Source organism: Pithys albifrons, chromosome 14, assembly GCF_047495875.1.
Source record: "Pithys albifrons albifrons isolate INPA30051 chromosome 14, PitAlb_v1, whole genome shotgun sequence".
In the NCBI taxonomy this organism is placed as follows: Eukaryota; Metazoa; Chordata; class Aves; order Passeriformes; family Thamnophilidae; genus Pithys; species Pithys albifrons.
Window position 1 is genome coordinate 11192021 of NC_092471.1, and position 24334 is coordinate 11216354.

Here is a 24334-nt window from a genome sequence, read left to right on the forward strand (position 1 = left end):
GTTTGTGGCCAGGAGGATGCATCAGCTGAGTCCCCTTCCAACAGCAGGACCCCTTCAATCCCCACTGCCTGAGCAAGTTACCTGGTACCTGGGAATGGCATCGTGACACTTGTGCCTAAGCACAGTTTGCACAAAAGATTCAGATTCACTTTTAGCTCCTTTTATTTTCAGAAATCATTTACTGTTATTTAATCAATTGCAAAACAACTTAAAATTCCTATACTCAAAAACTTAACATAAAACAGTCATTGGGCTTGTCTTCTAACCACTCTGCAGTCAAAGCCCAATTCCACAGCCTTGGATTTTTGAAGCTGGTGACAAATCTTGATACGCCCAACTGTCCTTGAAGTAAGAGCAAGCCAAGCATCTAAACAAGTGGCCTCATTTTCAAACCCTCAGATTGCCTTTTTCACCTTTCAGAATCCCCCTGCTATTACCACAGAGCAAACCCTGACAGACTCTTTGCTGATGCACAGGAGGCAGCATTTTAACAAACCTTTCATGTTCCATGTATGGTATGTCAGAACTGCAGTGCCAGGAGAGAAAGAACATCTCACAGCGGGAGAGGGGGTGGCATTTTGAACCACCATAAAGCAGTGCATCAAAGTCAGTCCTTTTCCTTGGCACCAAATTAATGCCATGGAAGGGGGGAAAAGAGACACTTGCTCAGAGAGAATGAAGAACTAATGGAGGACAGTGGCAACAAATCACAATTTGTTTGCATGCAAATGGTCCACGAGATAATGTTGATCATGGGCTTAACAAGAGGCTGCAACAGGAATGTTAAACAAGCATTGTGGGAGATTGTTTGAATGCTGCCCCAATAAATCATTCACTGGTTTGCTGCACTGTTGATGTGCTGGGAAGAACTGAGTTATATTTCACATTTCCACTGCTGCTGGAATTTCCATGTACCTATCGCTCCCCCTCATCCTTGTTACAATTGAACATGACTTGCCAAAAACCTCAAACACCACCAAGCCTCCAGTGCCTCAGTATGTTCTAAAAAGAGCTTTAAAAATACCCCTGACCATCTCTACATGGCAAAAATGTAGTAAAGGTGCTTAGTAAAGGACATATTTCCTAGCTGGAAAGTAAAATGTATGGAAATTTTTACTTATCATTTATCTGGAATTACCTTAAAATGAAGGAACAAAAACAACCACCAAAAAGGAAAATAACCCACAAACCTTACAATGAACTTGAGATGGAAGTTGGTCTTGTAGTCAGGTCCCCTTCTAAGAAATTTCCATGTAAAAATCACAGTTTTAAGCATTTGGTTTTTTTTGGGTCCATTTATTGGAGAATGTTTTCTCTCACAACACCTCCTATACTCCTTGTAGCTATACAATGCCACTTTTGCCCTACTGGGCTCCAGAAATTGAGCAAAGCAGTAACAAATGCAAGGCTCTTATTGGAAATATCTATTTCAAGTCCCAAGCTAACTGTTGTTTTCTTACATTTACTGTGTAAAACAAGCAAACAAAAACCCAAAACAATAAGAAATTTGTTGCAACAGCAACAAAAATAATTTCATAATTAGTGGGATAATTCTGTTACAGAAACAGGCTATTCTTAACTTTAGCTACAGACACCTAATTTTAGCTACATGCAGTCAGGTGCAGGAAAATTTTGCAGGGGATAAGCCCTTAGTGACAAAGCTTTTGCGAAAACTACAGTGGTAACAAAAGCAACACCAAAGGTTTCTGACCAAACAAATTTTTCAGCACTTTTTTCAAGTTGTCAGAGAAATTATGCCTTAATTAGTTTTTGTATCCATTGAAGTCTCCAATATCCACTCCGGTAACACTTTTGATATGCAGGTAGTGGCTTGTTGTATTGTCTTCCACTCTAATATGGCCATGGATCTCACAGTTTAACACTGTGAGGTCAGAATCCACCTACTCTCAGGTCTTGTCTGGTGCTTGAGGGTCAAAACAGAGGGTATAAACCACAAGATCTACTTACTGCATCTTTGCAAAATGAAAGAAAGTCAGTGAGGAAACTGAAAAAAACCCCCAACTATTATTTTAACTTTGACTGGGTTTTTATCGCCTACAGGACAGAGCAGATCTGGCTCTTTCCCTGAAAAATACATTTGACTCAAAAGAGAAGTTCATGTGCTTAATATATCAAGTGTCACATATTATGCAACTGGAGGTATAGAGGATTAAAAAAAAAACAAAACAAAACCAAGTATTTTATTTTTCTACCAAGAGTAAATTATGAGTCAATGGGAGAAGAAGCCCAAGATCTGCCTGTTGAGCTCTTGGAGTCCAGTCTCTGACTGAATTACAAACTTGCCATTCATGCTTCTATCCAAAGTCTCTCATTTTGTTTTCTTATTAGAAATAATAGCTAAAGAAAGAAGAAGGAGAATGGGATATATTTGGGTTGACAACAGAGAAGTTTTCAAGAGGTTAGTAGAGAAAGAATGAGACAAAATAAAATTTGGATTTCACAATCTTGACAGCATGACTGAGTTTCCTGTTAAAGGCATTCAAGACTGCACATACACTTAGAACAAAATCAAGCTTTGCTTTTGCAGACACTCATGTGGAACACAACCTTCTGATCTAATGTTTGACTTTCAGCTCTATCCCTACAGGTAACAATTCAGCCCCAATTACAGCATAATGAGGGTTTTTTGTATAAACCATTTTGACATATGGATTGTGAAACAGACTCTTATTATGGCAAAACTAATATTTGTAATAAGTCTCCTACAAACCCTCCAATTAAAGAAACCAATGCCTTAAAATTAGAATTATAAAAAACAATTTTTAAAAATGGGATGACCTAATCCACTAAAATTTTAGAAGAGTAATATTTTATAATCTCTTTGAAAGATGAATAAACAAACTAAATACACAGTCTTATCAGTCTCAGTACAAATGCTTAACTTATTTACAAATTAATTTTTACAAATTCCCAGAAGTACACATGTAGCTCAGGCAAACCAAAGACTCCTCAAATAAAAGGGAAATAGGCCAGTAGATCAAGTTTCCAGGAGGTGCAGTGTAGACTAATAACTGTTAATTCCTGAAAATACTTCAAAATACTTCAGGAAGAATACTTTTGGAAAATTAATGCCTTCATAAAAATGTGTAGAAGTGATAAACCCCTGAGATTAGCAATAGAGCATCTGTTAAGTAGTTTATTTTTTATGTTAGTATAAAGTCTGACAAAGGGGTCATGCAGAGTTAGTATGTATGTCACAAGTTACAATACATTTATTTCTCTGTGAAGCATAAAATATTTACTGTACTGCAATAAATTGCTGATATTAAATAATTCTATCAAAGCCAAGACACATAAAAGGTTTTGCTGATTTCCTGAGATAGTACAAGCATAAGTCTTATTTTTCTTTATAATTAGCTCAAACAGCCAATAGACCTCATATGGTTTCTTCAAGACTCTTTGTTTTTCAGGGCAAAAAGCAAAATGATGCTTCTTCAGGGAGAAATTGCTCAAACACATAGACATTAACACTCCTGCTCTCAGCTCCATGCAACCTCATTAACTCCACTGCTACCCTAAACAAGGGCCAAATGTTTTCTCAATTACACCAATACAACATTATTCAAACATTTATTTATTCCAGTTATGGACCACAAGGAGTCAAGAATAATCTTGTTTCGAGTGTACCTAATGCTTTTAAATAAGAACAACCAGTAAGTCAGACAAACTTTTCACAAATCTTTTCAGGATTTATTCTACCAGTAATTTGCATTTGAAGACTGGAAGAGGAAAAGAAATTTTGATTATAGTTCCAAATATATACGACTACATACAAGCATGTTCTGTCATAGAAATATTTTCCTAGCTATATAACCCATTAAATACTATGTCAGATTTTCTTTCTGACTTTCACATACTCCAAAACTTTTAAAGGGCAAAAAAAGAACAACTACCTTTTTTTTTTCTCCCCATTTTCCTTCTAACTGAGTTTGAAATGCCTTGAATGCATTTTGACTGACATGGTTAAGCATGTATTGCTTCAGCACACAGTTTAGTTATTTTGATAATGGGACCACAGAAAATACTGCATTCATCTTTGTCAGATATAGTAGATCTTTACCAAGTGGATCAGACCTTAAGTAGTTAGCAGGAAGACAAGAAAGGCAATAAACAAGCACAGATTGAGGGACTGTTCACAAGCACTAGGATCAATCCCTTCAGCTGCTTGACTGATCAAACCATATCCTCAGGCAGCCTGAGACAACTTACCAAAATAATTGTTTCAGCATGAACTAGCCTGTTCAACAACAGCAGAAGACAACACAGGAATTTCATTAAAGGACGCTTAAATATTCAGTTATAATTCAGATTACAAGTGAAGACACAGTTCCCAGAGAGCCTTGCATCACTGTTTTCAATGTCCTCTGTAAATACAAAGCCTCTAATATCAAAAGATGCAATTAATTACAGTCTAACTATAAAATAGAATAATCGGGAGATTAAAGGCTAAGACCAAGAATAAAGTAGGTGGAATTTTATGACCTGTCCTTTTGTTATTGTACATTCAAACCAGATCTGTCTTGCCCAAAACATTTAAGGACCTTTTGCTATTCAGCATGGCAGGCGTATTATGTACATCTGTCCTGGACTGAGAAGCCACTACAGAAATGAAATCTTAGCAATGAGAAATCTTTGTGTGGTGAAAGGGCACAAACCCTCTGACTCATTTGAAGCCTTCAGTGCAGTCACTATTAAAGACTTTCAGCAAGCTGCCCTCTGAGCATCTCATTACAGGCCATGACAAAGGGATGAAGCCCGAAGCCCAAAGCCCAGCAGTAAAAAGTTTCTGTGGTTACATGACCACCCAGATAATCTTCCTAACATGGAGAGCTCCCTTGTACACCTCTTCCCAACACTCCTACAGGCTCTGCTAGGAGTGAGTTTATGTGGATAGGTACAAGTAGTAAAGTAGGTCTACAGAAACAGAACTCATCTACAGAAGGAACACAAATATCTGCATAGCCCAAGTCAAGGAGAGAGTACTCTGTTTAAGAGTTGCACAGTTCTGCTGGGCTTCTCAGCATCCCCACTTGCCATACACTGGCTGAGCTTGCAGAGTGGGCTGCCTGTGCAAACCCTTTAGCTTTAGGAAAATGAACTACAAGTGCCATGGAGGATCTATAAATGTGTTCCAACACCTAAGGCAGACATAACAGTCCAAAGTAATAAGTTCTCTTGTGGGCAGCTTTAAAGAGACCTCATGGAAATGGTTCATCTTAGAGAGTAGTCTAAACACAGTCCAAAATAACAGGTGAAACAAACGCAGTACAGCACAAGTACAGATCAAAACATCAAGTGTTTGGATCTGAGAAACTTTTCAGATTGCATTAAGTTACTTGCTCATGTGAGCTGTTGTCTTGTCTTCTTTAAAAGTATTCAGAGCTTAGACAGTGAGAAAAAAATCTGTGGCTAAGAAGGCAAACACAAATTTACTATATTTTTATTACACTTTCCCCTTATGATTTTCCCCTACAATTCTGGGGAAAAAAAAATAGTACTGGACTATATTTCAAAATAAACCTGCCTTCCAAAAATGTGCTTGGCCCTGAGAAAACAGTAATTCACCACTAGTCTAATTTTTATTGAAGGACAAAGTTTGCTGAAGACAAATATTGGTGGCTCTAGTTTTATATCTACAGACAACTCAGGTCTGAACAAACTCACTAGTGGTCTCAAGATTTCCAGCTTATAAGATCTAAAGACACAGCAAGGGACTTTATTGTATAATGTAAAAACATGGAGTGCCAAGACTAAACGCGAGTGTAGTTCATAGGGAGTAAAATAGAAACATTTAAGTTCTAATTATCAGTAGCCTTCAGAAAGGCTCTTGTCAAAAATTCCTTACAGCTGTTATAAGAGAAATCATTTTTACAGGTCAAAATCAAATACCTATTGCATGAGAAGCCCTCTGTGTCATGGGACTGTGCTGATTTGTGGATTTACAGCCACTTGTTATCCTCTATGCGAGTCAAAGGACGGGGCTGCTCCTCACACAGCAAATAAGGGAACACACTGTTCTGTACAAAGGGCAGAGTCCTGGGGTGATGGAAGGATGGCAAAGCACCTGCTACACACACAACACTCAGGACCACTTTGGGGTTTGGGCATGGCAGAATTCCACCCAGATTTTAAAGACACAAACTTACTATCTTGGTTTCTTTTTTTGCGTAGTAACTAGAGATAGAAAAATATTAACAGCAAGGCCTGATCCCAGCCAGTGATAAAAACAAAGACTTGAAACCAGTGGCAATTAAGGAAACACTAAACTAAAGACCACAGCTGTGAAGAAGAAAAGGGTCATTCCCTGGATACACTAAGTTCTTTATGCAGTGACGTTTCCAAGTGCTATCTCCTAATTAATGAAAAGCCTAAATTGTAATAATATCACACATTATTTTTACAGTCTTTCACAGTCAATTTTTTTTCTGCAGCATAAAGCCTTCAAATTCTGAAGGGCTCATCATGAGAGCCAAGCAGAGCTCAGCACGAGCCCGAGTTACATCAGGGGTAATTTATACAGGTTGTCACAATCCAACTGGATGGCATTGGTTGTGCTGCTCTTCCAATACTGTGCTTCAAATACCGGGCAAGTGGTGGTGAGCAATAGCTTGACTACGCTTGTAATTTTACAATGGAAAAAGAATGACCCTATCAGTAGATTCTTACCTTTACCAGTCTGTTCAGCATCTGTGTACCTGTTGCCAAATGCCAACCCCTGGTTCCACTTGTTTCAGTCTTCCCAAGGTCACTATATACATAAACTTCTTTGTGCCATATGAAATCATTCAAATGGGGATGCTGCCAACAGAAGCACCTACAGAACAGTGCTTTCTCAGCATCCTTGCTGTTTGTTCAATCCCAGCCAATAAAACAGTAAAATTGATTTAAACCATCATAACAGATAATGCCCTTAATTGGGTATTAGCAAACAAGACTCTTGTACACTGAAAATGAACCTAGGCTTGCTGCCTAGAACAGAGGGACTGAAACATAACATTTTAAAACTCTCACACTCCCCAGCTAATAAGCTTTTAAAATTTAATTTATAGCAATTCCATTTTTCCAAATGTGTCCATATTTAATTTATTTTTTAATTTTTCATAACAAGCTCATTAACCAAGGAATGATTTACTTTTATCTGCCTTTTTATTGCCAGTAGAAGTGACTGTGATTGGGACAAGGAACCACAATAATGTCATAATGAAAGATGCAAACCTGTTTTCAAAGTCTCTTCACACCTGTTTCCTAGTATTTTAACTTATTTTCATACTTTGCACATCATGCTTTTATATTCACCTTCCCAGCATTATGTATTTAATGCAGTTAAGTAATCAGTGTCTTTATTTTCTAAACTACTGGGTTGTAGTGTTTTAGTCTGTATATAAAGTAAAGAGACTATCAAGTTAAGATCTATTTATTAGAGTACATTAGATATTCTGCATAATTATGTGCCCAGTGGAAGGCTAAGAAGATAATGCATTGCAAACCTCATTTACTAGGGGTTATATTTTTATTACACAGATGAAGCTTTCCCTATCTTAAATTGTATCTCTCTAGAATTCTTGCTGAGCTTCAGAACTGTTGGTCCTTTTTTTTTTTAAATGAATGTTGTTGCACTTTGCCATGTGTCAGCAAAAGGGTTCTGAAATGTAAGGACTGGAGAAAAAAAAAGGCAGCAAGACCTTCACCACTAAGGACCTGATGTTTTATTACTTGTCAAGAATCATAAAGGCAAAATAAATAAATTAAAATGATGCACCACTTTAGTTAGAATGGCAGCCTGTCATATAAATTTAATCCCAAAGACTTAAATTGTATTTCACAGTAGCATTAGAAAAAGATAGAATCCAATTAAAACCATGCTGGATTCCAAGGACATTGCGATATTCACTCTGCTTCTGTCATGTAAAATAAATTTAGCCCTGATTCAGTGCTGAGTACAAGGAATTAGATTCTGTAATGATCTATTTCCTCAGGTATTTTGCAGTACTACCTTAAAATACTGGAAAACAGTCAACAAACTCGCTGAGCCAAGAGGTGTATTTGTAGAGTCATATTGATAGAGTAAACCCAACCTTTAGGCAAAGCTTAATTTCAGACCCAGATTTAAGTCCCCAAATCCACATGCAAAAGTGAGTCAACCAGTTTTCAGTGGATGGGACACATTAAAAAAGTGAAGTTAAACCAGCAGCATATAAACAAAGTACTGCACATTTTGTTTCAAGAAAAGACAGCTGGGCAGCAGATGGAATTTACTTTGCTCATTTACCTTTTCCTGTCTTCTATGCTTTGTGTCAGAGCAAATGTGAACACAGAAGGGAGAAGAAATCACCTTTCCTGGGCCCAGCTGGGCACACACAGCAGGAGCCCATCCAAGGGCACCAAGCAGGGATGGAGGGAAAAAATTGGGCAACACCTGTTGGCTGCAGAATGAACACAGCCAGAGAGTGGCCAAACCCAACATGTGCCTCTACAGCAGTGACAAGACCAAAGCCCAACAAGAAAAAACACTAAAAGAAAAGCAAAAAAAACCCTTAAAGATGCGGGATTCTGTTATATCCTAATAGGCCACAAAAGTAGGAAAAATAAAAAAATCTACAGAGACAGTTTTAATCTCAAGTAACTCAGAAAGTTTTCGATAGAAATTCTATCTTCAGACATGATTGCTTATTTAGTTTTAAATCATTTATTAAGTCTTGAACAACAAACATAGTACACTTAGATTCCATAGAGTAGTTCACTTAATGAGTTGGTGTATGTATAATAATGAATGGTGCCAAAAATATTTTAGTACAACACCCAGTGGAATGTCTCACTCAAACTATAATTCAGGATACAGAATGTATGAAAACCCCCATATTTTAACAGAACTTTCATTACCAAAGATGCATATTTTTTCCTGGGTGGTGATTAATTTAGTTGTTGCTGAACAATTAAATTCTAATAGTTGCTTTTCAGTACAAATGTTTTACAGCCAGTTGTGAAGGCAAGTCCTTACATAGCACACCACTGAATTCAAATACAGCATCATTTCTTAGATTTATTAACACTACTGTGGTGACAAAAATCTATTATAAAAGTGCTACTTATGCAGCAACTTTGAGGGGAAAAATGAATGCTCTATATCTTCAGTTCCGCATAAAGAAGACTCAAGTTTTTATCATGCCAATCTACTACTGCTGAAGTGAAAAACCTCTTTTCTTCAAGTCAGTGTTTTCCTTTTATCCTCAATGACCTTTTTAGTAGTCTCAGGTCACAAATGATACAGCCTGGTGACCTGAGATTAGCAATCAGTGACAAAGAGGCTCCATCTCTGTGCTGCCTCCACAGAGCAGATATTGGACAAAGCAGTGCTTAATAGAATCTCCAGGTAAAACAGAATAGTTTTTCTGTCTGTGAGGGGAGGAGGAAATCTAAGATGGATGGTTTCTAATTGAATGTGAAGAAATCGGACTAGGTACTTTTTAGGCCAGTGCTGGGCTCTGGCAAAACTTTTTTCAGTATAGTGTGTACTATGATCCCATTTTACACAAATATATTGTTTCAAACGTTATTCTCTTCCTTGGAACACATAAAAGCACTTTAAATGTTTTTATAAGCTGTGAAACTCTCTAATGTATCTCTCAAAGAACCTTAGTATTAGGTCACCACGTCAGATCAAAACTGCTAAGGAAGCACACGGCCCAGTGGAACAGATTGAAGCGTCACGAATTCAGATAAATTCTATCACACAGGGATCCATATAGGGTTTGACAATTTACATAAAGTTACACAAAGGGAGTTGAAATATTTGTGTACACACTTATACATATTCTTGTCCTTGAAAGGCCATTATAATGGGTATAACAGTGTTTCTCTCACACAGTCAGGATATACAAGAGATATCAGAAGGCCATCCAGATTTATACACCAACACTTTCCTTTCCCTGTTCTTGTCCAAGTAAATTGCAAAGGATGAATTTAAAAAAATGCAATCAATGAACTGGGCACAACTCAAGGGCAATGAGAATAAGATGCTGCAGCTTTGGCATCTGTTGAGCTGTTAAAGACTTCACATTATTGTTTCTCATAACATGAGGAGCACTCGGGCATCTCACTGCTGGACACCTCCCTCACTTATTAATTGTGTGCATTATTTGTCGATGTAAACTCTGTTTTAAAGTGATTATAATACTACATTGCATTTCCTTTTAAGAAGTGCTACTACTTGGTCGCCTGCTGAGTATTACCCCATTTTACCAAATAAATCATATCAATGCCTTCATATGCAAATCAAAATAGCATGAACATTTTACCTGTGAACTGGCAAATACCATCAAGTTCATTGCTACATCAGTTTCTGTTCAACTATAAAACACATCAACATTTGCTACATGGATACCGATTTTAAAATGTTTAATAATACATTAGCAGTGTCCATATTGAGGAAGCCAAATGAATATAAATGTAAAGACCTGAAAGAGAATTTCAAATAGTGATGTAGTGTAACATACAAGATTCATATTTTATACTTACTCATTTTTCCATCACAAAATATGATTTATACTGTAAAAATGTAACCTTATTCTCAAAATATTGGGGTCTCTCATTATAAAACTGACACAAAAGAAGCTTTTCTTCTTTAAAACACAAGTTCTTGTACACGAGACTGATCAAGTCTGATTTCAATGTACACAATGGATGATTATGATCACATAATTACAAAAGTATGATGTACTAACATAGAAATTAAGTGAAAGTAAGGATATTTGGAGGCATAAATACTAAAACTACAGTACTGCACTGCAACCATTTCTTTATGACAGTATTTAGCTGGAGAATTGTCAAACAACTGTAAAATGAGTCTGCCAGATTAATACATTCCTGAAAAGTGAGGTGCTCTTTTCTAGTTGGCTGGTTTAGTCTGTAGTGCTGCTACAGAGCTACCTTTCAACCAAAATCACCAGCAGTCCTTATATGCTATCTCATTTGAGCAGGTCACAATTCTGATTAATAATCTTAGTATTTCGCCTTTCTTTATAATGAATTCTAATAAAATCAGCTTGTTTTCCAGTTTCTTTTCACCTCTTCAAGAAACCTGCAGAGTTGAACACTAGAAGATTACTCAACCCATCTCTGTAGAAAACACAATTGCATTAGTCAGTGTCTCCCATCTTCCCACTCCTGCTTCCTGTTACACTCCTGTTTCCCAGCCCAGAACCAAAGCTGGAGAGATGTAGCAGTGCTGGAGAGTGGTCAGGGGACACACATTTCTGCTGGAGGTTCCATGCTCAAGTGAGCCACACAAGAATGCTCAGTGTGCCCAGCTGCAGACTAGTCCCATGGCCCAATATGCAAACTACAGGACTTAGTTGTCCGTAGAACCTCTTTCAAATCCCTTAGCTTTCTACAGAACCTCTTAATCTCTTCTTTCTTATGTGTACCACACATATAAGCTTACATTACTGCTAGCAGAAGCATTCTTTTGGCTTTTTTCTGGCTGGACATGTGAAGGTCAGTCTAACTCATTCTTCCTCCAAATATTTATACCATATGGGCCCAAATCTGCTTTTGCAAGATACAAATAACTCTCTGAATATTTCCAGAATTAGTTGGGTCCTGTTTTCTTCTCAGGAAGAAAAAGGGACAGGTTCTCATCCAGTCATTAACTTCCCTCAGTAAGACCTTGCATTGCAGATGATATTTCAAGGACAAAGCAAGCACCACAGAATCTCAGAGAAACCATCTGTTTCTTGCTTTCTCTTCTTCTGGGGGTTTATTGTTTAGTGACTGGACAATCTAAGAAAATGAAGGACAAAGTAAGTAAAGTAGGTACTGAGAACTAATCCTTTCATTTGCTCTGCAGGAAGAAGTTAGGAAAGAGGTCAAAAAAATAGCATCCTATTAATCCATTATGTCTATTAGTTTAATTTCCGTAACATCAATGAAATAGGCTTCTCAATTTCCACAGTGATCAAGAGGAGAGTCACGTTCATAAGACTTTTATCTGTAACACTTTTTTTTCTCATCTACGACAATAACAGCCTGATAAACTCTGAAATTGCTCTGCACCACCAAAGCCTTATGACAGGAAACACGTTTTCAGAAAAATACATATTTGAGCAACATTAATAGATTTGAAGACAACTTATTTTTCAAAGCACCAAAGACAGCTCACCAATTATCTTGTTGAAAACCAAAGTCTGATGACAATTAAACAGAACACCAGACGTACAAAATGACATTCTATTCTGAAAGTCATTCAGCTGCACAGTCAGATTTAGACACTTTCCATAAGGAACTGTACAAGTACTGTGAAGAACGTACAGAACACTGACATTTACCAGTACAAAATTTATGAATGACTTGTGCCATGGGGAGGGGCAAATTTTAAAATGCAGAGTTACCAAGCACGAGGGAAGAATCTGTTCAACGTTGCAAACCTCAAGAGGTTTTCCAAACAGTGTTTCAGTAACTCTTCAAAACAATAGATTCCACATCACAGTGATGTACGTGTTCATCAAAGGGAGAGCAGAACAGCCTGTAAGATGTGATCACTTCTGGTTCTTTAGTGTTACCAATGTAACCTCCCGCCATTGCTCTATTTAAATAGCTGCATATGTTGCCTCTGCAAACCTCAGAAACATTTATATGGCACTACCAGACCTTCAACTCAGTAAACAAAAACTGTATTAAATGCTGATTAAATGGAAAGCAAGAAACCAATATCCCTTTTGTCCCCTTCCCCAAAACTTAAGGGGAAACCAAGGTAAGAAACGAGGTGCCTCCAGGCTCACAATGACTGGTGCATCTCAAGCATTTCTGATAAAATGAGATTACATGTTTGTATCAGATGTAGGGAGGGACTGTGTCACTCAAACCACATTGGAGTTGTACTGAAAGGGGTACTTTCTGCCTGTTTTGCTGCCAGAAAGTTATTTGTATTCTAGCAGAAAAAGCAGCATCTTTCCTTGTTAATGTCTTTCAGATCATCAGAACCATTTCTTCAGTCCCACTTTTCACCTCTGGAATTATGTCATAAAAATTAAGCAAGAAAATATTTTAATAGAAATAGCAAACAAGTCTCACTGAACAATACAAGATGACCCAGAAATCTTCTGAGAGCCTGAGTCTATTTATCTGTTGCAATGGCTCATTTGGTAATGAGCTGGGAAACACTGATAATTCATCCTAAAGGCAGAATTGTAATAAAGCTATTACAAGTTTATCATTTACTTCTTTTCAGCCATAAGTAAATAAAATACTTTTCCTCCACGAAAAATCCTTATCAGTGGAAGCACAGAGAACTAATCCTCGCTTTGATCTCTGACAGATGCTTCTACCAGAAGAAAATCTAAAGAGGGATGTACATGAAAGAAAATCCATCTTGGGAAAAATGTTATAACTACCCCAAACAAGTGTTCCAGGTACAGAAGCCTGTTGCAGAGACACAAAGAATTAAATTAACAATAACAAATGGGTGTTAGGAAGGCAATGTTAGCCACTGTAACATGGATGACCCCTTCAAGAAATTACAGAAAACAGCAGGGTTCTTTTCCAACAGTAAAGAGATTCTTGGTAAGTACAGAAGATACATCTCCAGAAATGAGTGTATCAAAACGTGATCTTCCTCTTCACATCAGCAACAAAAGGTTAGTCTCATTATTTTAATAGCTAGCCCAAATATCTTTATCCCTCTACGAAACATATTCTAAGATCTTAAGAGGCTGATTGCAGGATTCAATAAATATATGAAAAATATGTATAATAAGGATGTAAAACCATATTGAAGGCAAAAAAGGAAAATATGGGCAAAAAGTCTTTTTTATATATGTTATACTTCCCTTTTGATAATGCAGTCTAATTTCAGCAAGATCTCGATATAACAAACTGTTAAATATGAATTTGAGTAACTCTCATTCAAAACATTATGCTGAGAATATTCCTGCCTAAATAAACACACTAGAATAGGGCATTAAATATGGAAAACAAGTAGCCTTCATGACTTCTTCTAATTATATTTTCTGTCATTATGAGAAGTTAGATCTGATATGAGAGGCGATTATCAGCAATCTGAAACAGCTGAAAAGCTAAAAAGACATTGCTAAACATTAAAAGTTCCAAGAAGAGTGAGCAGCCAATATTTGCTGCAATTATGAAAAAGAAAGCAACTTGAGATTTAGGTCATTGTAGAATGCAGTTTTTCAGCTGCAAGTCTTTGCTGGCTGCTAGGAATGAAAGTTGCTATAGAAGGCAGAAGAATGGTGACACAGCATCTTCTAGAGGAAACTCAGCATCCTCAAATAATGCTGCAACTGCTTACAGGATTCTATCCTTGAGATATCTTTTTGTACAAAAGCTGGGTCATTCTAGGTAAGGGTGGAGATTTGGGGAAACATGTCATCATGGTACATTTAGTCAGTGTCACTAGAAGACTCCAGAGTGATAAATTCTCTTACAGAAGTGAAATAATAACAGACCACTCTCCCCTGACCAACCCAAAACAACAGCAACAACAAAAAATCCTCAACTCAAAGAAATAAATGCCAACGGAGAACTTCATTCTCCAAGATCATCGTATTCTGGACTATGGAAAAAATTATGATAATAATTTAAAAATCCATGAAATGTATTGCTCATGCTTTTACACATTATTTCTAAGTGAGGAGCACTGCAGTGGTGCCTCACTTTCATGAGTGCAAGAACAGATTAATACAGGATTTGAAGGTCTATTTTTATTCACAGCCCTCTTCTACACAGCACCCAATCTAAAAGCCTCTCTAGAATTTCCTTGGAACTAATTTTTTTTCAAAGCCCTTTGTGATTTTGCCTGGCTTACAGCAGTGTGTCAGTGATAAGATCTCATGTTCACAGCCTCTCCCCTTGCACATCAAGGCAATCACCACCTTGAGCTTCCTCATATTAAAAGCATGTCTTCATTTCGGGTGGGGAGGAACACCCGAGCCTGGGAGGAAAGCCAACAGTGGTTCACAAAGGAAGCAGACCTGCCTTTTGCATGTGTTTGTAGAAAAATGCAGTGGTTGCATAACTTCTTTGGCATTCCACCAAAATCCCACCACCACAAATGAAATACAATGTTCTTGAATTTTCAGTCTGCAGAAAGTTCATGTGCAGCTTAGAGAACAGTATGTTAACAGAGGTAGGAAGCAGGTGCCAATTCAACCTGTATTGTTCTGTTTAATCTAAAACACTACCAGCAAATGTTATGCAGCCTTAAATGCATAAAGTGATCTAAATAATGTCAAAGTTTCATTTATTTCTTAATTACTTTTGAAAATATCTGCATTATATTGAGGATCTGTTCTTTTCTAACTTTGCTCCACTCAGGTACTGCCACTCTCTCTGTAACTGCCTCTTTTGTTCCAGCTGAACAGATTTGGGAATAAATTATTTGATGATTAAAGGAATGGCCCTATTGAGACTAAAGTCCATCTAGTCTAGTATGCTAAATCCAACACCAGCCAACAACTTATCTCCGAGAAAAGAGAAGAACACGATAACTACATAGTGACTCTTTCCAACCACGACGCAGCTCAGGAGCCTCCGAAGCCAGAGGTGGTATCACTTGCTCTGGTGAAACCACAAGTGCCAAAATCTAGCTCAAAGCTAAGTCCTGCAGCTGAAAATCTGAAGCGCAGAGAAACTTAGAGGAAAAAAAAATAGAAAAGAGACAGAGAAAAATATTTGCATAAGTGTTAGAGAACAGGATTAAAAAAAACCAGAAGCTGTATTTTAAAAGGGAAAAAAAAATCTACCATGGAAGTCTTTGGAAAGAAAAGAATCATTGGAGAATTAAGGTAAGTACTTTTATTTTTCTTAGAGTGTAAAATGACAACTCAGTCCTGCTCCTGTGTGTGTGTGTGCATACACACTTCCTCAACTCAGAAGGGAAGGAGGGAGGGGCCCTTAACTTCACTGGCATATGTGTAAGTCTTGTATCTACAAACATATTTAAAACCATACCCATTTAAAAAGAAAAATAAAAAAAAAATCAAACGAACCAGAGAGGTATTTTGCCCTCCACATTTGTTGCATAGTGCTACATCTTTAAAGCCAGATTTTTTATTACCTGCCTATTGAAAAAAAAAAATTCCTTTAGCTGTTAAAAAATGATGTTTTCTAAGCTACATTATAGAACTGCCGTATTATCCAAGTTGGTTCAATGCATTGCTCCTTATCACTGCTTAAAGCCACAGAAGTGCTGTCAGGACCCCATATTTTACTTCTCTTAAGCTGATACTGTACTTCAGGATTTGTACACTTGAAGCCATCAACTGTTCCTAGATTGCCAACTTCTCAACCATTAGTGCTCAGTTCTACCTTTCAATGTTCCAATTTCTTCTTTACCACTGCTTTTTCTCAAGCATTTGTAGATAATATCCCAACTTGAATTACATGGGTGAAAGACAGGGATAGCAACAGATTATTTTAATGCTGTTTTACTAACAATACTTTGGTGAGATTAGGGGGCTGTCAGAAAGTCATCTGGTAAGGATTTATCCAGGGATGGCATCCAGAGGTTATTCTGATTTAACAACTACTGGAAATCTTTTTTTTTTGATAGCTCTTTTAATGCTAATTTAAGGGACAAAAGGGGGGGGGAAAGAACCTCAATTTTTACTTATCATTAGAGCTTTAACAGCTGATGCCTTATTACTATCATTATAGCCAGCCCAATTTATTGCTTTGTTTTGAGCAGTGGGTAGTTCTGATGAACAGAGTGATATCAGGAATCAGTCCAGAGCAAACCAAAAATCAGAGAAACCTGGAGGATTCTTCTCAGTAGATTATGAACTGAAGCATTCCAACACCGAAAAAGCTCAAGGGAAGATGCAGTTGGCAGCATCAGGGTTACTTAAGGACATCCCATCAGACAGACAGTACAAATGCACACAGCACTCATCTAGAAAGACTTGGGAAAGAGCAACAGTTGGTGCTAGAGGTAGGAAATGATCTTTCAGAAAGCTGTAGCCATGCAAAAAACCCCAGACAGAATCAAAATCTGGCTGGTACAGACAGGCTTAAAAATGTTTAAAGTTGGTGAGTCCTTGGGTCCAGTTTCAGGTGCAAGAGGAGCCCTTAAAGAATATAAAGGGATAGAATGAAAAGTCAGAACACATCCAGCAAGTGGGTCTATAAACTCAGTTCAGAGCAGTCAGGAATAAGCTGAAGTTGTCAGATACTTTGCACTGAGAATTGCAAGTTTGAACTTCACCAGAAATTATAATGTCTATATGCATACTGAAGAATTGTAACCTGCCACTATAACTGCTAAAAGTAGGTGGGTTTTTTTTAATTAATCTTTAATAAAATTCTGTCTTTTCTCCTCTTTTTCCTTTCCTTTCTTCTTTCTTCCAAAGGAAAAACAGAGAAACTCAAATATTTTGCTTAAGGTTTTTTCCCTTCCAAAATACTAGAATGAAAGATATTAGCAGCCAAGAGAACCTGACAATACTGGAACTTTCTGAAACAAGGTTTTGCATATCTCACTTGGCAGCTGGCAACAGAATGTGACAAATGAGAATTCTCACTCCCAGCTGCTGGCTGCCAGTCATGAATTACCTTATTCCTTGCAGTTAGAACAGACCACAGAAAAAACAGGCAAGCAAATAGTCGAGAGATACAGCAAAAAGACACAGGAGAAAGAAATAGAGAGAAGAAGAAAAAAAAAACAACCAAAACCCCATCACAACAAAGAAAGCAATCAGATGATGAACACAGCAGTACTTGTACTCTTGATGCTTTATTTAGCGTCAAGAATTCTTGTGTCACATTATCATAGGCTCTAATGAAGGTTATACAAAATTAAAATCATGGTCCTTGCTACAGGCATGTTTTAATTTGTTCTTCAGTTCATTTGAAGTGTGTCAACTTTTAATTGTTCTTTTAGAGGAACTCATGACTAGCTGAAACTGCTTATTATAATACTAGGCCTACAGCTAAGCCCGAGTGGCACCCATCAGACTGTCTGGTTGCGATATTACCAACTTCAGAATATATTGTGGCTAAATAAACACTTTTTCTAACTAAAGCGTGAACTAAGCTCCCCTCAAAGGAGGAATTCAAGTGAGGAACGTCTCTCTGCTTTTCTCCTGTGCTCAACATGTCACATATGCTTTTACTTCAACATTCCCTACTCTGTAACTTACCTACTCTAATGTTCATTTTTAATATGTATAAATATCACAGTCTTTGAGTGATGCACTTGTGCTTAACTTCAGGTGTGACCTCCATATCTCTCAGTACTTCTGTTCACTGCCTGGAAAAAAGAGCCCTCTCTTTCTCATTCTTTTATCCATTCACTGACCACTGTTTTGCTCTTAGAATTTAAATATTCACTCTGTGCACACACAAATCCTATTATTCCCACCTCATAAACTGGCAACTGATAACCAAGAGATGAGCCCAGATGACATGGCAGCATTTGCAGACCATTTTTTTATGTTGAAGACATTGCAACAGCAACTAAAACCAGAGGGAGCTTGTTTTCCGAGCAGTCTGGAGATGTAGATTGCACAGTATTTTCTGTATCCTCCTCCAGCACCATAACACTGTTCGTCCTTTCAGAGGGTCTGCATTTCCTCTTGCAGCCTCTCATGCTACCCTGGCTCCTTGAATTTCCTGTCCTTAATATTTGTATGATAGAAATATGTAGATGTTTTTATGGTTAGCTCCCCTGAAGTTTAAAGAAGCAACAGATAAAGAACCAGCTAGCACCACCACCTATTGGTGAAAACAGGGAATTTTAAGTTATTAATTTGCACTATATTATGTAAATTTGTATTTATTAGTACTTCAGGTTTTCAGGCAGATATCATTTCTTCTAAGAGCTGGGTGAGGATGTATAAGAGTAAATAAAGCCCTGAAAATGACAGGTAGGTTGTTAAAAAAAATGAACTAAAGGTTTCCATAATATTTCTCTGCAGCAGTAATGAAAACTTGGAGTGGGACACCACATACATGTATTTTACTAAGCTTTTTTTATATCATTGTTTGTATTTACTTGAAGTTTAGAAAGACCTAAATAAGCTTCCTTAGTGCCAGAAACAACCACAGTTACAATCCTGGAACGGGATTTATGGCTTTTCAGGCATCTCCTGACAATATACAGGAACTTCTCAGAATAGCATGAGATTTTAGAGAGCAGAAAAAAAAACCACGACATCCAGTATCTTCTTAATATCTTGCTGTTGGGAGGATTCTACTAAGATTTACTTCAATATAATTAAAAAAAAAAAAAAGAGAAAAAGAAAAATCATCTTGTGGATGATTACTTTTGCCTTCTTAGATTATGGAACTGGGATAGTCTTACTGTGTCTTATTGAGTATTAGCCCCTGACAAATATTTTTTCAGGATAAAAAGAGTATAAGACTTTTTTTTTCAGTGACACAGTTATCTCCTGCTTATCCCTTTTTCCTCACCTATCAATGTCTTTAAGAGCAGAAATTCTGCAGATTAGCAGACACCTCAGGACTGTGTAGAACACTTCAGACAGTGCATGTCACAGGATAATATGCTATTTAGTTAAACACTAATTTTTGCTAAATGCTATTTCTTGGAAGCAGGGATTCTTGTCTTTCCTAACATAGGAGGTAAAAGTAAAGAACCAGAGCATTTTCAAATAGATATGTGAAAAGATGACTCTGCTTTGGACTGACACTGGAGATAATATTTGAAGGTATTCCTTAAAAAGGTAGAATATATAGTTTTGGAAATAGATCCTACCAGTAAGGGAAATAAGATCTGAGACAGCACACTTACCTAGACATGCACTAGTTCAGCACTGCAGTTAATGAAGAGGTGCTTATAAGTATTGTTTTGAAAGACTAGTTGATTTTCTCCACGATTAATAAATAACAACTTCTTTTGAAGCACTTAAAGGAAGAAATTTTGACTGATGACACTTAGCTAGGATCCAACTGGTTAGAGCAAAAAATGCTGTTGCTGATTAAAGCCTTGCTGATGTCTTGTGAAGACTCTGTATGTTTTCCTACATAGAAAATGACTGAAAGAAATGTTGGATAAGGAAACAACAAATAGTGGAGCTACTTATGTTCATTGGCAGTAAAACAGAGGAAGCTTTAAGGCATATTCCTCTGGGACAACCTTTCCCAGAGTAGATCAGTTTCCTTTAGTAAAAAAGCTATTTTAAAGAGACAAAGCCTCAGACATGAAAAGCTTCCAGAAGTAATCAAAAATGAAGTGACATATGAAAAGCAGGCAAGAGCAGAGCTAAGCTTTAAATGAAGAGAGATCTTGCTTGGCCCTTGAAAGAGCAAGGGATTTAATGCCCTTCTACCTTCCCCGGAGGATGGAAAGCCACGTGGCCATTCCCATTGCATTCCTTCCCATCACATGGCTGCATACAAACTGTTCTACAGTGAAAAAGGTTAAGATCCCAGGGCTGTGTGAGCATATGGCTGAATCTATTAACTGTGGTGTTGGCACAGTTTAAAACAGCCATTACAGAAGTGTACGAATTTTCTTGGCCATCATCCATTCAAAAACATCCAAAAGGCATAAGCCCAGTCTGATGGTCATTCTGCACACAGCAACTGTTTTTTCATGGCAACTCAGTCACCTCTCTGGGGAGCTGTTCCACCCAAACAGAGAGGCTCTCCAAAGGCAGTACAGATTGCCTGGGTTTAGTGCCCTGGTCCCTCACCTCATCATTTTCATTAAGGTATCATTGCTCCTTGGTCCTGAGTCATCACGGTGAGTTTGTCACACCGTTCTACAGGCAGAATAAGGATTTCCCCACCCACCAAGTCATTTTACACACATAGACAGCAACACCCATTTGCTGTTATTTATGTTCAGTCTCATGTCCTGTTACTCCCAACAGGGAGAAGCAGAAAACTTAATTTCACCAATGTGGAATCACCATGATTGAAACCAACTGCCCTCTTAATTTCCAAAAGAAACCCTTTCATATCTGCAACCAGACAACATTTTCAGAGACACAAACCTCAGCATGCACTGCCTCCCCTTCACAGGCTGCACAACCACACAACTGTAGCTCACGTGCAGGTTTATGTATCCTAATCAATCAGGCTGATTTTAATTAATCCTAATTGTCCTATTAAGGTTCTTGGCTAACAACAACACAGCAAAAAGGATTCCCAAAGCAGCCTAATTGACTTAATCAGCTCCTTAATAATCCTTCTTCAGGCCTTTAAGTTGAACTAACCTCTAGTTCATTTTAATAAGCATATTGAGAAGGAGGATAAAGCCAAGTGCTTGACTCCAGGAGGCAGATCTCATGGCTGCAAAGAAGGGCATGGCAGACAACAGACACGTTTGTGTCCACAGGTAGAGGACTGCATTAGAATGTGTGACCAGCAATCCTCCAGGCATGTACAAGCAATGGAGGGAGTGTAGGGAGCAATAGCTGCATTTCCCCATGGGGAAACACAGGACTTTAATCTTGGACTACAGTTACAGTTGGTGATGGGTCTTCACGGCTAATTAAAGATAGCATTGGTCTTAATATAGTCATAAATTAAATCCTGTATAAATTAAAAATACCCAAGCTAAACTAACATGGGCAAAAGTAGTAAGAAAGCTTTAGAGTATGTTTAGTGCTGAACTGCTGCACTACACATTTGAGTTGTGCAAGACTATTTTCAAGGTAGCAGGGGAAGCAAGCTAAGTGCACAAGCTTTGATTCTGACAGCAATTTGTATTATAGTTTGCACAAATTAAAAAGCTCCCTTTTTCAATATTTTTCTGTGTGTTAAAGTCATGTCAGCTCTCAGGAGCTCTAGCTGTGCAGCTTATTCATCACATATATGAAGCTCAATGGGATTTTCAGAATCACCTGTATGTCTCAGCAGTCTTTCATTGGTGTTTTTATTTTTGGTAAGTTTAATAAAGCATTCTGAAGCACATAAGTACACATAGACATATGCCCTCCCCTGGCTCTGTCTTTACATATAATGCATGTAAATAGGACATCATCATTTCCCTGAAGAGAGCAGGATCAGCACATGTGAATTGAAGAATCTCAATCACAACTATGGTGGCCAAAAGTTACTCATACTAAAGTGTTAGAGCATCTTTATGAAGCCAAGGCCCACCTCAACTCATGCAGTGATGCCTTTCCTACAGGCTACTCGAAGTGTAGGGATTTATGAGAAAGCCAAATACATCCTGAGGAAGCAGAATTTGGAATTCTAAAATAAATACTGAAACACTGTACATTCAACCGGCTTCTATCCAGACAGCCTTCAGCTGATGCTTAGCTTCTTTCTCAGTAAGAGCAAGAAGAGGCTTGAGGTAGCCACAGACACTGCTGATAATCCCAAAATGAGCCAGCTGGGTGGCTTAGCCAGTATTCCCCACACAAGCTTCAGAACCAGGAATACGGTTGCTCTGGAGGGTGTGGATGTACTCAGAAGAATTCATAACAGTAAATAGGCAGGAACATCCCAGTCCTAAGAGTCTCTAGTTACACAAGAGGCTTATTCTCTTACTTGGAAATCCATAGTTTCAGGGGATATGTGATTCTGTTCTCTTCATGGCATTTTATTCCTCAAAACAAAAGTTAGAGAATGTGTGACATATTATAAAGCTACTCCAGTCAGTTAAACTCAACACAGAGCAGATTCCTTTGGAATAGTTACAAGCCCAAGACTGAAAGCACTGTCCATTCAAAAGTTAGTTGCCCAACAGGTTTTTTTTGTGAATTGGTTGAAGTATTTGTTTCAGTGATGTAATGTAGACTTACTATAACCATTAACTTAGAAGTTCCACTAGATGACAAGACATCCCTCACTTTACCTTCATTGTCATACTCAAGGGATATGCAAGAGTAAGAACTACTCTGAGTCAGAAGGCTTGCCTACCTAGGCCAGGAGTCTGTCTTGGATACAAAGAACAGCAAGGGACCAGCAGGAATACTCCCTGGAATCCAGTCCATAAACTGAGTTTGGTTTTGAAACTTGCTGATGCTCTCTGCCTCCATAGCCTCCTGGAATAGCGAACAAGTCCACCTGTCATTGACAAGACCCTAATCCCCTCTCCATCTGATTTATGCTGTTCTCCTACAGCATCACTGAAGTTCTTCTGCTACAGGAGACAACAAATGTTCTATGTTCAGTTTATCAAGCATCGCTGTAGTTTTCTAGATCTCTCTCCTATAGTGCTCTCATTCTTTCCAAAGCAGGGTTTCAGACTTTCAAGCTTTCTGTACAAAGTGCCTGACCTGCTCTGTGCTGCTGTGCTGTTACCATGTCCAGGAAGGCTGGACAAACACTCAAGGTGTCAGTGTAACAAGGCTGTATTTTTTGTTCTGAATAGCACTGCTGCACCAGCATTGATGCAATATTACATTTTCACTAATTTATTTGGACATTGCATTAAAGTGTGAATTCTTGAAAGGTCTTTCTGTTCCTCGTAGGAGTGGTTATGACATCGAACAAGAACATTAGATAAGGACTTTTTACATACATGACTTTTCTTTCTCTGTAACTCCAAAAAAGACCTTCTCTCAAACTATGTGCAAAAGAACCAACCAAAACAACAGCACAAAATGTGCAAATCTTTTCTATAACTGTTTTCTTACACTTCACAACCATATTATTGACACTTTGCTCAAGTAAACTATAGAGATCTCGATGTGTACCTATGCACTGGCGTCCTGAACTAGTGATAGCTATTTAAAACTAACCTCACACAAAACAATCGCTTCACTATGTTTCAAATCATCATGAAGGACCCAGTGACATTCAAATATTGTTTGTCCTTCTGGTGCACATTTGAGAAAAACATCTCAGTTCAATATTTTGAAAGTAGTTAATCTTAATTTTTCAAGCTCACTTTCATAATTATTTCAAACTTCCATGACAGTATGATTAATTCCTCTATAAAAGGTAGAGGAAAAATGACACTGTGTTTAGACTTCGCAAACACATACAAATTAACAAACTGCTGTTTAACATAAAGATTTTGGATATGGTAGCAGTCAATTTGCATATATACCCCTTTTAATGGTTTTTAGAAGTTAGTATACTTCACATTTAATTAGGAGCAAGATCATCAATACAGAATTCAGAAATCTCAAGGAGATTGCTTTCCAAGCCCTCTATTCTGTACTTGTGCAGGACTTATTTAATGGAAATAATACATTTCCAGGCTCAGGACAAATTCCAGTGTGCTCACTGTACATTAATAGCCCAAAGAAATTCAACATGAGGTTGCTGTTGAAATGAAGCTCCTGTAAGTGTGTTACCATTCATCCATTCAATAAAGGTCAAGCTGTTAGTTGACTGTCATTAGGCATAGTCTCTTGACTGCTTAAAGGTTATATAA